The sequence below is a fragment of the Cornus florida genome, unplaced genomic scaffold, assembly GCF_030987335.1.
Source record: "Cornus florida cultivar Cherokee Brave unplaced genomic scaffold, ASM3098733v1 CherokeeBrave_3.0.0_Hap2_Chr05, whole genome shotgun sequence".
Classification (NCBI taxonomy): Eukaryota; Viridiplantae; Streptophyta; class Magnoliopsida; order Cornales; family Cornaceae; genus Cornus; species Cornus florida.
The window spans coordinates 5,508,456-5,521,983 of NW_026775575.1; the positions used below are offsets into that span (position 1 = coordinate 5,508,456).

At 36.7% G+C, this 13,528-nt stretch overlaps 1 pseudogene; it reads right to left on the minus strand.

Moving 5' to 3' along the window:
- Positions 1 to 12,306: 12,306 nt before the first annotated feature.
- Positions 12,307 to 12,405, minus strand: LOC132310760 (small nucleolar RNA R71; annotated as a pseudogene).
- Positions 12,406 to 13,528: the final 1,123 nt, after the last annotated feature.

Below are 13,528 nucleotides of genomic sequence, written 5' to 3' on the forward strand. Positions count from 1 at the left end.
GAATCTTTTTTGTTCACAAAGTTTTGCCATTTGAGTGCGTCAGCTCAAATTTTACTTTTCAGACCCGGCGGGGCCCGTTCGGGGCACTTTTTGATATTTCTATAAAAGGGGGGTGACATATTTCATTTTTCATCTTCTCCCCTCTTCATGCATGACCTGGAACTCCTATGGCAGCCCAAGGGGTGCTGCCATCTTATTTCTCTTCTTTTGGTTCACTTTTCCTTGATGGAAAGTCTTCGGCCTTAACGTTTGTTGTTCCCCTCACCGTGCTCTACCTTTCCTCCTTATTAGAATTCAGTTTTGACCATTTCTTGAGTTTGGTTTTGAGGTTAAGTTATGATTTTGATGGGGCTTTCATGGGGGTTATGTTCACGGCGTTGTCCCCGACAAAACCTAGTAGTTTCGTCGGATTTGGAGCCGTTCCATCTTGATGGCTTTTGAAATTTTCATCTCAAATTGAGGTAGGGAATGTTTTAGGCTTTTGTGTGTGTTGTATTGAGTGTTTAGCATGATTATACAACTTATATATATGCCTTGTATCAAATCTTGAAAGTTGTTAATTTTTATTTCTTTGTATAAGATTTAAAATTCATGATAATATATAACTTTGATTTGAATTGTGGAATGCTAGAAAATCTAGTTTTAATATGTTTGTTAACATATATTAAATTGGGATTAATTAAATAAGAATTGCTCTTTTTAATTAATATTTATCTTTTGTGAAAGATTAAAGTGCATGGCCATACCTTGCATGAAATTAAGTTGCAGTATGCTTCTAAATTAGGTTTTGGTATGTTGTTTAACAAACTTTAATTTGAGAGCATTTGGACAAGTATGAAAATTTAGAGATTTTAATTAAAATGATTAATTAAAATCTAATTAAGGGTTCCGTTGGCCTAATTGAGTGTTTAGCTTGATATTTGTGATAACTATGACTTATGTACTAGCATATGTTAATTTGGGACCATTTAGAGTTGTTTTAGAATTGAGAGATTTAATTATCATGATGTAATTAAATTCTACCTTGTTGCACCGTTGATTGAATCATGTAATTAACATTGATAATATGTTTAATGCATGATTTTAGGCTTATAATGGAATTATGAGTTTATGTTCCAATATTGAATTATATTGTTATAGCGTGTAACGAATCGCACACTGAAGATTCGACATGTGATGTTATTATAGTGCATAACAAATCGCACTCTGAAGATTCGACATTGTCATCCTATAGTAGTTGTGGATTTAGAGCATGTGTTGTGTGGTTACAACCTACTTGTGCATGAAGGTAGTTTCGTGTACTGTTTAATACGTATAGAAGTTGTTAACTTAATTATTTTGGAGTCTTGGGACATTGTTACTATGGCTAAAGTTTGGCTTTAGTGCGGGAGGTATGAGTCTCCCCAATTGAGATAGTGCGCACTAGGGTGGTCTTCCCAGCGGGTTAATGCCCGGAATAACCAATTTGTTCTTGGTTTAGTCCGAGACGTGATGTCCAAGTCTTCCACTATTTGTTTTCGCATTCAATTCCAAGTTTGCAATCATGTTTATATTGTGACTTGTGGTTTTGGCTATCGGTGATTTGATGTTGTTAAGTACATCTATACTAAATTGTTATATTCAGTTAATTTCACACTTTTAGATTTCTAGTTGATAACTTAGAGAAGCTATGTCTTGATGTGTGGTATTAGATATTCTAATTATGCTAAATTGTTATGTTTAGTTGATGTTGCATTTTAGACTTCAAGTTGATAACCTTGAGAACCACTATGTTGTTGCTTTGTGTAAGCATGCTCCTATGTTGTTGCTTTGTGTAAGCATGACCCTATGTTGTTAAAATTGCATGAATGAGGTAATTGATGCTAGAAATGATCTTAAGTAGCTAGGATGCTCCCTGAGTCTCACCTTGACATAGACGTTAGGTGGAATGAACCATAATAATTAAATCATGCAACTTGTAAAACTTTAGGTCGATGCATGCTCATTTCCTACAAATAGCTTTATATTACTCACCCCTACGATACTGGGGCATATTTCAGGTACAGGATACAAGATTGAAGATTGCAATTGCTTGGGTGATTTGCTGAGTTGAGCTTCTTTAGAAGCATTCTTGTTCACATACAAGTGTTAGCATGTTCATGATTTGTCTATGAAATGTAATTTTTCTAACTTGGAGGTTTGATATGTCAAATGTTGTAAATGTATTGTAATGAGGCCATAGGCCATTGTAGCACATCTATTTTATCATATTACATACACTTGCATGCTCACTTTGGCAAACAATACCTTCCTTGATGAAACAAAAACCTAAAGTTGCATATTTTTTAGTTTGACCCTATTCTGTTACAGGGGCAATTTGGATATTTCACAATGAGTTTTTTTCATTTTTCCTCTTTAGTCATGTAGAAAACTTGATTTTGAGGGGGTTTTCTTTTTTGTGTTTTTCCAGAAAACATCATCTTGGCCCTCAAAAATCCATATTTTTCCAGAAAATCCTTACTGCCAGGTTTTGCAAATTTTTAGTACAAATATAGTTGGTACTATTCATCGACTTTTTTTTGAAAATTTTCACGACCAATCTGAAACTTCTAGAGGTCTTATGGGTGCATTTTAAGATTGCATTTTCAATTTAGGCAATTTAAAAACCTCCCAAAGCCCTATTTCCAAAACTTGGGCAGTAACTCAGATTGGTTTTTTTCCTCTTGACCTGATTTTCTTGGGGGCATTCTGGGAATTTTACAATTCATTTTTTTTGTTTCCTTTCCTGAGAAGGGTAGGAAACTTGATTTTAGGGGGGGTTTCTTCTTTGATTTTTTCCAAAAAAGTCCATTTAGATGCCCGTTTTTACTCTCAGTTGCAGCAGTGGTGGGTTGTCCTCGTCGGGCCGCCACGACATCATTTTTGTTTTTGACCTTTCTCCCCCGTCCGGACTCCAAATTGAGTAAAAAAAATTTTGAACTTGACTAATTTGTCATTGTCTTTCCAGTGGTGTGCTCGATAGCACCTGAATCCACTTTTTTACAAAATGACCATTTTGCCCCTAGGTTCTTTTTTTTCCGTTTTTGAAACGACACTTCTGCATTTGTTTCTTTTGGGTTCCGTGACCTCATTGAGGGTCACATTGGTGTCTTAGAGATGCATTGTATCTCTAGAGACCGTTGTTTCACCTTTTGCTTCCGCATTTCGGATCCATTATCGGGTCATCTTTTGGTCATCATTGAAGCACCGGGTTTACAAAACTTGGGCCGTCACAGATTTGTTATACATATATCAAACCACTACACAGATGGATGGTATTTTGTATTAGGAGGAGTACGGACTTTATATATATATTATATGGTGCCGTGGTATGAGCTTGAGTCTTATGACCATGGTTAGGACGCGCATATCGCCTAGGATGGATAACTGGACATAGGTGTTGTTCCCTGGTAGGTCTAGGTACTTATGCCCACCTTAGGGTGCGTATTTGTATGTTGCCTTCTATTCAGACTGAGACAGACCTACTGGACTAGCGAGCGTCCTATAGTGTGTACTATAAACATATATGGACTACTTTAGATATTTGTTGAGTCTTCCCAAGATGTATCTGCGTATTGGATTACTGATTGGATTGTAGTAGATCAGGACTTGCATGTGGGCCTGACCCGTTCCAGGGTTAGAGCTTGGACGTGCAGAGCAGATACAGATATTCATTCCTCCGATTATGTAGGAATCTTCTCTATGTTAGCTTTGGATTTTATTTCTATTATTTCAGTTTTGGTTTGAGAATTTTAATAAGGGGTCCAATGGATGGATTCCCGAGTTGTAAACTTATGGAGTTTTGGATTATCGGATTTGATTAATTATGATACAAGGATTTTCTTTTAGTTTCTTTCAGCTTATTATATTATTTCATATTTCACTTTGTATTCCGTGTTCGATTTAAAATACCTTAATTGTTTGATATCCCTCGGGTTTGGGCCTGGGCCTGATCAACCATCGTCTCGGATCCGAGGGGTATCACAATATTTGAAGAGTTGGGGATTTTCCTAAAAGTACATCCTAATTTGGGAGAAGAAACAATCTTTTTCTTCTTTTGACCAATGTAAAGGAATTTTACCAATTATGAGATAATCCACAAGGTCGGCAAACCAAGGAAAATTCCCTTGAGAAACCCCAAACAGTTGCTCATCCAGAAAGGAATCATGAACTGGAAGTGAAGTTGAGGTGTCCTCAATTAGAATTCTAGAAAGATGGTCAGCTACCACATTCTCTGACACTATCTTATCCCGGATTTCATAATCAAACTCTTCAAGTAAGAGGATCCATCAAATCAAATAGGGTTTGGTTTCCGTTTTAGACAAAAGATATCTCAAAGCAGAATGATCAGAATAGACCACTACCTTGGATCCTAACAGATATGATCTAAATTTATCCAAGGCAAAGACAACTTCAAGCAACTCTTTTTCAGTAGTGGTATAATCAAATTGTTCATGTGAAAGAGTTTTGCTTACATAGCAGACAACATGAGGAAGTTTGTCTACTCGTTGTCCTAAGACAACACCCATAGCTTAGTTAGATGCATCACACATAATCTCGAATAGAAGAGCCCAGTTTGAAGGATTCATGATAGGAGCAGAAGAAAGAAGAGAGCGAAGCTTATGGAAAGCATTAAGGCAAGATTCATCAAAGATTAAAGGAGTATCCTTTGTAAGTAGATTACACAAAGGATGTGAAATTTTGCTAAAATCTTTGATGAAGCGTCGATAGAACCCGACATGCCCAAGAAATGATCGTACTCCCCTTACAGAGGTAGGAGGAGGCAATTTAAAGATCATATATACTTTGGCTCTATCAACTTTAATACCTCTTTCTGAAATGATATGTCCTAAAATAATCCCCTCTTGAACCATAAAATAGCTCTTCTCCTAACTAAAAAATAAGATTTATTTCCCTACAATGTTGAAGCACTAGGGACAAATGTTGGAGACAGTTTTCAAAAGTGGATCCGAAAACAAAGAAGTCATCCATAAAGACCTCAAGAAACTTTTCAACCATGTCCGAAAAGATAAACATCATACACCTCTGTAATGTTGCAGGAGCATTGCACAAACCAAAAGGCATCCATCTATATGCAAATGTACCGACTGGACAAATGAAAGTAAGTTTCTCTTGATTCTTAAAATCAATGGCCACCTGATTATAGCCAGAATATCCATCTAAAAAATAGTAATAACTCTGGCTAGCCAACCACTCTAGGATCTAATCAATGAATTGTAATGGAAAATGATCCTTTCTAATAACGGAGTTGAGTTTTCGGTAATCAATACACACACGTCATCCAAAGGTGGTGCACTGTGGAACTGATTCTCCCTTGGAATTCTCAACTACTGTAATACCTGACTTTTTAGGTACTATCTGAGCAGGACTCACCCATTTGTTATCTGATATGGGGTTGATTATTCCCGCATCTAGCAACTTCACAACTTCTTTCATAATCGCCTCCTTCATATTGGGATTCAATTTTATTTTGAGTTCCCAAGATGTTCGGGAATCCTCCTCCAAATGAATCTGATGCATGCAAATTGTGGGGCTAATTCCTTTCAAATAAGCCACACTCTACCCAATAGCCTCTTTATTTTGCTCAAGAACTTTTAAAGACTACTTTCTTGGGAACTTATAAGACTAGAAGCAATGATCACCAGGAGATGTTTCATTAACGAGTTTCATCATAACATGGGTTAATGACATCATTGCATGGGTTGTTACCTGCAGGCATGTCACTCGAAAATAATTACTTATGCCATGGTGTTCATACCATATTGTCATTCATGCACTGATACATGGGGTTTTGTGACCTTGGTTGTCGGGATTATGATGTGTGAGCTATGTAGTAGACTTGTGTTTTAAGGATTTGGTTGTCCATGATAGGGATTTTGATCCAACGTTGTGATTTTCGGTGTGTAGCCTTATAGTGGGTTTGTTTCCATGTTGGTATGGGATTGCACAGTTTTGTATTCGTTGATGGATTCTTTAGAGAGTTGGCTTTGAAGCTATTTTGGGAGACTTGTTGACACTTATGTTTTCTGATTCATTCGGGGTTTGTCACATTGGTGGTAGGTGACTATTTTGTGGAGACTTCTCTCTTCGATTCTCTTGTAGAGAGATTTTATTTAAAGGTTAGTTTTTTGATGTGATACTCGGTTTAGAGACTCGTGGTATTATGGGGACCATATGTGTAAAGTTTCAGTGTAATATCTTGTAGTGAGCATTATTGCGACTTGGAAGATATTGATGTTTTATAATTTTGTGGAGTTCGATCCATTTTGGCTTGAGGGCACAGACTTGTCAGGCTTTGGATTCATAATTGGAAGTCATTTGATAGTGGTGTTTTGGGGAGTCCTTGATTTGATTAAAATGACTTGATTTAAAGGTTCTATGATTTATGAATTGTCAATTTTCTTTATATTGAGGATTTTAGGCCTTAAGCGTGACAGTGCCGATGGTATTGTTGTCAGAGTTTTGGGATTGGCTGAGATGGTTTAGCGAGACATCTTTGGACCATACCCCAACTCTTACAGAATACCAGGTTACCACAATACTTTTGGCAATGATTGTTTTGTAACATTGATGTCATTTATATCGAAAGATTTCACTAGTAGACTTAGTGGGGGGCATGATATGAACTAGTGCTATATACTGTCAAGCTACCGTATTGGGTTATGTGCTGTGGGCGGGTGCTAGTTGCCGGCAATGTTACCTTATTGACGAGTATGTATGGCGGGCACTAGACATTGTCAATGTTACCATGCATTTGAGTAGGTTGTGGACGGGTTCTTGTCGCTATTCATGCTGCCATGTTGTCTTTAGCTAGGTACCTTGATTTGATATGTTATTATCTTGGAGTTCTTTCGGTGATCGTCATTGAATTTGTGTGTTGATTCGTTTAGAGATGTGTTTTACGGTTTTGTAATTCCCTATTCTTTCGTTTGCTCTTCAGGTTTTGGGAGTTATCTTTTGATGTTTAATGATGTGTTTCTAGATGTGACCTTGTGTTTGGTCCTAGTTTGGTTCTCCTTGAGATGTGCCTGATTTCAGGGACGAAATCCCTTTAAGGAGGGAAAGTTGTAGAGACCGGTTCTTTTTTCCCATTTTTGTGGATTTTCTTTTTTCGTTATTTTTCTAAGTTCGAGTTTTGTCAGACTGGGTTGAGTCAAGTGCTCAGGAATAGTTCCTGACACTTCCTTCATTTGATATTTGTATTGTCCTTGTTTTTATTTCGCCTTCTTTTATTCGAGGTTATTTGTGTGATTACATTTGAGGACATTTTCATTTGTTGTGGGTCTTTGTGAAAATATCTTTTGAAGAGATTTTATTTGAGGGGTTTTTGAGAAAGTATCTGTTGGCACAAAGCCTTTAACCAAGGACAATCTAGTAATTTTGATGATTACAAACCATTAATGGTGTTTATGGTAATGTTTATATTGAGTGTTATAAATGATTCATATTCAAAGAATGACCTCAATGAAGCAATAAAGATCACATCAAAGAGACATGAAGTTGCAAAGAACCAAATGCAAGTCCATCCAAAGATAGCTTGGACTATAATGAGCAAGCAAGCAACTCAAAGAAAGCAAGAAAGCAAAAATACCTCAAAGCCTAAACAATCATGGACAAAACTTAAAGAAATGGGTAGATAGCTTGGTGAGTGTTTAGGATTCAATGTCAAAGTATTTATGAATCCATTTGAAGCTCATCTCTATAGGACCATGCATACCATATCATCATTCATATGCTCCTATATCCATTAGCAATACAATATGAACTTCATCATATTTATATATATTTGAGATATGAACTCATTGCTAAGGAATAAGTTAGTTCAAGCTTGCATAAGCTTTAAAAGAACTCTTCACTTGAGCTAGAAATGTTAACACCATGCACACCAATCATATGTTTTATTTTGGTCTTTAGAAAGTATAGTTTAAGGCATTGAACTTACTTTTTCATCCACAAAGCCTTTGTTACTATGACTTGGTAAATGACTTTACGATCCAGGCATTTCTCATGAAAACTATTTTTTTTGGTTTTTTGGCTAAGTATGGAAAATATGATTTTTTGAAATAAAGATATTTTCATAATAATTTTTCCCGATAATTACTCCTTATACTTCAAATAGCGTAGACTGATTTTATGGGATTTTTTTATCAATTCTACATAGGCCTACATTGAGGATCAAGTTTTACCAAAACTATTGGAAACCCCAATTTGTACTAAAACTGAATTTTTACATTTTGATTTAGTTGGATTTTAATTTTCTTGTATTTTTTATTGAATCCAAATAGGGGGTACTTCCTTATTTACATTGTAAACTTAAAGTAAATGGACATTTACTTAAATGTTTTCAATGGAAATAAGATATGCAGAAGTGATTGCAGAAGTAATAGACCATGCTATATATCAGATGACCAAAGCAGAGAAAATTTATTTATTTTTGATCTGGTAGATCAGATCAGTCATACTATCGATAGGATGCCAAAATCAGTAAACTCGCATCTTTTGTGGTTTATCAAGTGACCGATTAGTTCACCAATGTAACTGATTAGATGATTCCAAGTGACTGATCAGATGTTTCATGTAACTGATCAGATGGATCAAATTTTAGAAAGCGCAGTGAAACATGATCTAATCCTACCAATCACTTCCATGATCTAACCGATCAGATGCTCCAATTGTCTGAACAGATATAGCATATATCCAATCACTTCAAACCAAGTGATCGTACATATAACTCATGTGACCGATCAGATGGACTAAACTTTCAGATCTGGAAAATGAATTTATCCCTAACGTCTATATTCTTCAAAGGGGTTATAAATACACCATGTTTTGGACATTGTGGGTATGCATTGGAGAGAAATAAAGAAACCTTCTTGAGTATCAAAGACTTTTTGTTCATCATCTTCTTCATCCTCTCATACATATCATTCATAGAGTATTGAGCTTCATTTGTATTCATTCATACTTAGTTATAAGCTTTGATTTGCATATCGATCTTTGAGATATATTTTCTTCTGCAACAAATTTCTATCTACAATCAATTATAAGGGTTGGTGTGACCCAGCAGAAGTCTAAGTGGCAATTATTTTCTTAGCAAGAAGAATTAGAAACGATGTACTTCTTATATCGATTTGCTTTTCACTCATAAGGAGGTGTGATGAGCGCTGAAAAGTGCGCATTTAAACCCCTTAAGCTTAGGTGTTCTAGGACCTTTATCTATCTTATTTTCCCACTTTAGATTGATTTCATGTTATTTCCATTTTCAGGTACTTATCCCTAAAATAAACTAATTCAGCCAAATAAGAGCATAAATGAAGCAATTCTGAGATGAATTAAAAAAAGGAGCAAAGTAAAGCAAAAGGAAGCAAAAGGCAGAATTTCAGCAACTTCGATAGATCTCAAGAAAAGTTCGATCAATCCAACTTTCATCAATCTCAGCACTTCCAGATGGATCTGAGCCATGTTTGTCCCTATTCAAAGATCTCAAAGTTCGATCGATCCAACTTGATTCTCTGATCGATCAAACTTTCTTGTCCTTATCCACATGCTAGATCTTATCCAGCTGTACCACCCTACCAACCACTTTTGTCCTTTTCCCAAAAATATATTCAAAATATTTCAGATTTGTTTTTATCCAAAAAGGCGCCGCCATAGAGGATCGATCCAGCTTCAATTCGATAGATCTCAGCCATATTCGATCGATCTCACCACAAGTTCGATCGATCGAACTTGCCAAATCCCGAGAAAATCCAAATTCCAGATCACTAAAAGTTGTCTCATATCCAATCATTAGAGGAATTTTTGGTGTACGAGCCCAGCTCATTTGGGGTGAAATTTGAGAGAGACTTAGAGAGGAGATTTGGAGAGAATTCTTAGGGAGGAAGCAAAGGAGAAGAGGAGGCTAAAGACACAAGCTTGGAGTTCTTCATCAACCAAGGAGCAGATTTCTACCATGGAGCTTGCCCTTGAGGGTTGGAGGACATCATCCATGAGTGGCTAGACATCCTCTTGGGGCTAGAGTTAGCCCTAAGCATGCTTTCTACATCTTGATTTATGTATTTTTGAGGGGATTTGTATTGTGATATATGTTTTGACAATTTTATATATATATATATCTTGTTTATTCAATGATTTGTATGGTTTAATGCTTCCAATTGATCATTTCATTCTATCCATTTGTCTATGTATGCTAGAATAGATGTTCATGTGTTTGTCTCTATTTCTTGTGTTGTTAATGCATGTCTATGTGTATTAATACTATAGATCTAAAGATTGTCAAGACATAGTGCTTAATGGAATGTTCTTGTGGTTTATTTGATGGTTCATACTCATTTCTTGACGGATTGTAACTCTCCCTTAGTTTAATTAGTTTAATTTTATGTCATTAGCTTAATTGTAGTGTAGTTGTAGTTTAGATGTTAAATGGGAGGACAATCCATGCTTGTTGTTTGATGTTTCATACTTATGAAAGCAAGTAACATATATCTCTAACCTTGTGATGTGTTTGGATTGTGAGCTTAAAGAAAGGATAAATGGCTTAATTTGATATGTTGTGCTATCCACCATGTTGTTTAGACAATATGTGCTTAATTTGTCATCCATGCTTGTTGAAACAACCCCACACACACTCTTTGTTGCAATACATGTTTTTCCCCCTCATTAATCATTCATTAAGGGTGTAGAAAAGCTATGCTTAATGGTGATCTCTAAACCCCAAGATCTCTCTCTCTCTCTTTTATTCTCTTTATTGCATTATTATTTACTTTAGTTTAAATTACATCTTAGTGTAATTCAACCACCAACCAATCTTTTGATCACTCGACCTACTAACCTTAATCTTGATTCCTCAACCTAGTACGACTCCACAATCCCTTGGGACGATCCTTACTTACCCTAACTATATTTTTAGTGAAAGGTAGTAGTGGCAATTTCTAAATGTAAAACTTGGCCACATTCTTCATAGCTCTACACCGCTATCTTTTGGTGGTATCACAAACCGAGTGGGTTCGGAAGTGACGACCCGGGCCGCACTAAGTTTTTGGCGCCGTTGCCGGGGATTGATTGATTGGCAACGTCGTATTTGTGGAATCAATTAGGAATTAGTACTCTTTTGATCGTGTCTTTACTTTATTTTCATTTCAATTTTTGTTACTTATTGTGTTGGTTCTTGTTGTACTAGGTGCATTAAGCTAAGAAGGTGAGCAAAGGAGCATCCAAGCAAAGGAGCTAAGCAAGCAAGGAAAAATGCTAAAATCAAAAAAAAAAAAAAAAAAATTGCTAAGCTAAAAGCTAAAAAAAATTGGAGTTGAAGTGCTAAAGGAACTTTGTGAGCTTTTTCTTACTCAATCTCTAGTTAAATCGTCGGGCCGCGTGCAGGCTTGTATTTCAATTCTTAGATAAATCGTAAGCCCGCGTGGAGGCAATTTACTTTTCTTACATATTATTGTTAAAGCATGGGAGTATGGGATCATTGTTTATGGAGGAAGTTTGTTGATTGAATTGTTGTGAAGTGTTTGTCATTATTGCTTGTTGTGTTGCATTGTGCATGCATGGTCGTAGATCATTGAGACCCACTCTTGTCCCTTTAAATTTTCATCTTGAATCCATTGTTCGAAAGCCTAGGGGAAGAGGAAGTTCTAGTTAATCCATTTCATCAATGGAAGGACACAATAAGGACCATGTGGAGGACCTCGGTCACATAGACCAACAAGGCGTCCTCCACCCCAATGTGCATCATAATAACATGCAAGTTTCATTAGGCATGCCAAGGCCATTTGTTCATCCACCACAACAACAAAGCCAAGTCCCATTGGGAATGCCAGGGCCAATCTATGCTCCACCACCTCCCATCATTCAAGGCAATCAAGGTGCCCATGTTGCACCTCTAATTGTTAATCCTCCCCTTGCTTTAAGAGATCAATATGTGCCAAATGAATACAATGCACCCACATGCATTCAATTACCACTATTTAGAGCACACCACTATGAGATCAAACCACAAACTATTCAAATGCTTCCTAACTATCATGGACTTCCAAGTGAAGAACCTTACAAGCATTTGGATGAGTTTCTTGAAGTATGTTCCACCGTAAGATACACGGACATGCCGGAAGAGGTCTTAAGGCTTAAACTTTTTCCATTCACCCTTAAAGACAAGGCAAAATATTAGTTTAACAATCTTAGACCTTTTTCAATAACTTCTTGGGCAGAAATGCAACAAAAGTTCTTGAAGAAGTACTATCCGGTTTCTAAGACCAATGCCATGAGAACCTCAATTCAAGAGTTTTCACACGGGGATGGGGAAACATTTCATGAGGCATGGGAATGCTTTAATGAATTGCTTAGGAAATGTCCACATCATGACATGCCCAAATGGCAATTAGTTCAATATTTCTTTAAGAGCTTATCGGACAATTACAAGGGCATGGTTGATGCTTCCATGGGTGGCTCTTACATTAATAGGCATGAGGATGACGTGTGGAGTCTTTATGAGAGCATGAGTGAGAATTCTTTGCATCAAACTTTATCTTCGAAGAATGGTAGAAATTCTAGTGGTAGGAAGAATGTTGGCTTACATCAAGTCGACCACTCTAATGAAATAGCCGCCGAGATGAAATCCTTATCTCAAAGGTTTGATCAATTCTTGATCAACCAAAACTCGACAAATCAAGTATCTTCCATCCCTAACCATTCCCATCATGCATCCAATGAGACATGTATGACTTGTTCAAGTGTTTTACATTCTACTTCCAACTGTCCCCATAGACATATGCAAAGTGAGCATCCTGAATAAGTCAATGCAACTTTTGTTAATCAAGGGAACAATCCTTATGGCAATCATTATAATCCTAGTTGGAGGAATCACCTGAATTTCTCTTGGAAAAACCAAGGGGAAGGCTCAAACCCTCCCCAAGGCGGTTTCCAAGGGAAATATATTCCACCTCCAATGCAAAGCCAAGGTTCCCAAGGATATAGACCATTCTAATCACAAGGAAACCAATTCTCTAATTCTCATTTTCCTAATCAACCATCTTATTCTCAAGGAAATGCTAGGAGTCTCGCTTTTGAAGAGAAAGTTTTGACCGCTCTAGGCACTCTAGAGGCTGACACTCAATTGCTTCATTCTCATTCTCAATCCATTGCTAAGCTAGAAACCCAAGTAGGGCAAATAGCTAGTACTTTGAATGATAGAGAGAAAGGGAAAATGCCTTTGAATGCCCCACAAAAGCAACAATGTGTTGTGGAGACTCATTCCTCATCGGAAGGTCACATAATAAAGCATGTCAATGCGGTGACTACCTTGAGAAGTGGGAAGATTGTGAACAACCAAGTGGGTATGTCCAATAAAGAGAGTGAACCGGTACAACCACAAGTTGACACCCATCCCGTTTCACATCCTATTCCACCTTCATTGCATATACATGATTTTTCAAACGAGAATGTGTTAAAAAGTGATTTGAAAAGTGATTTTGAAAGGAAAGATATGCAA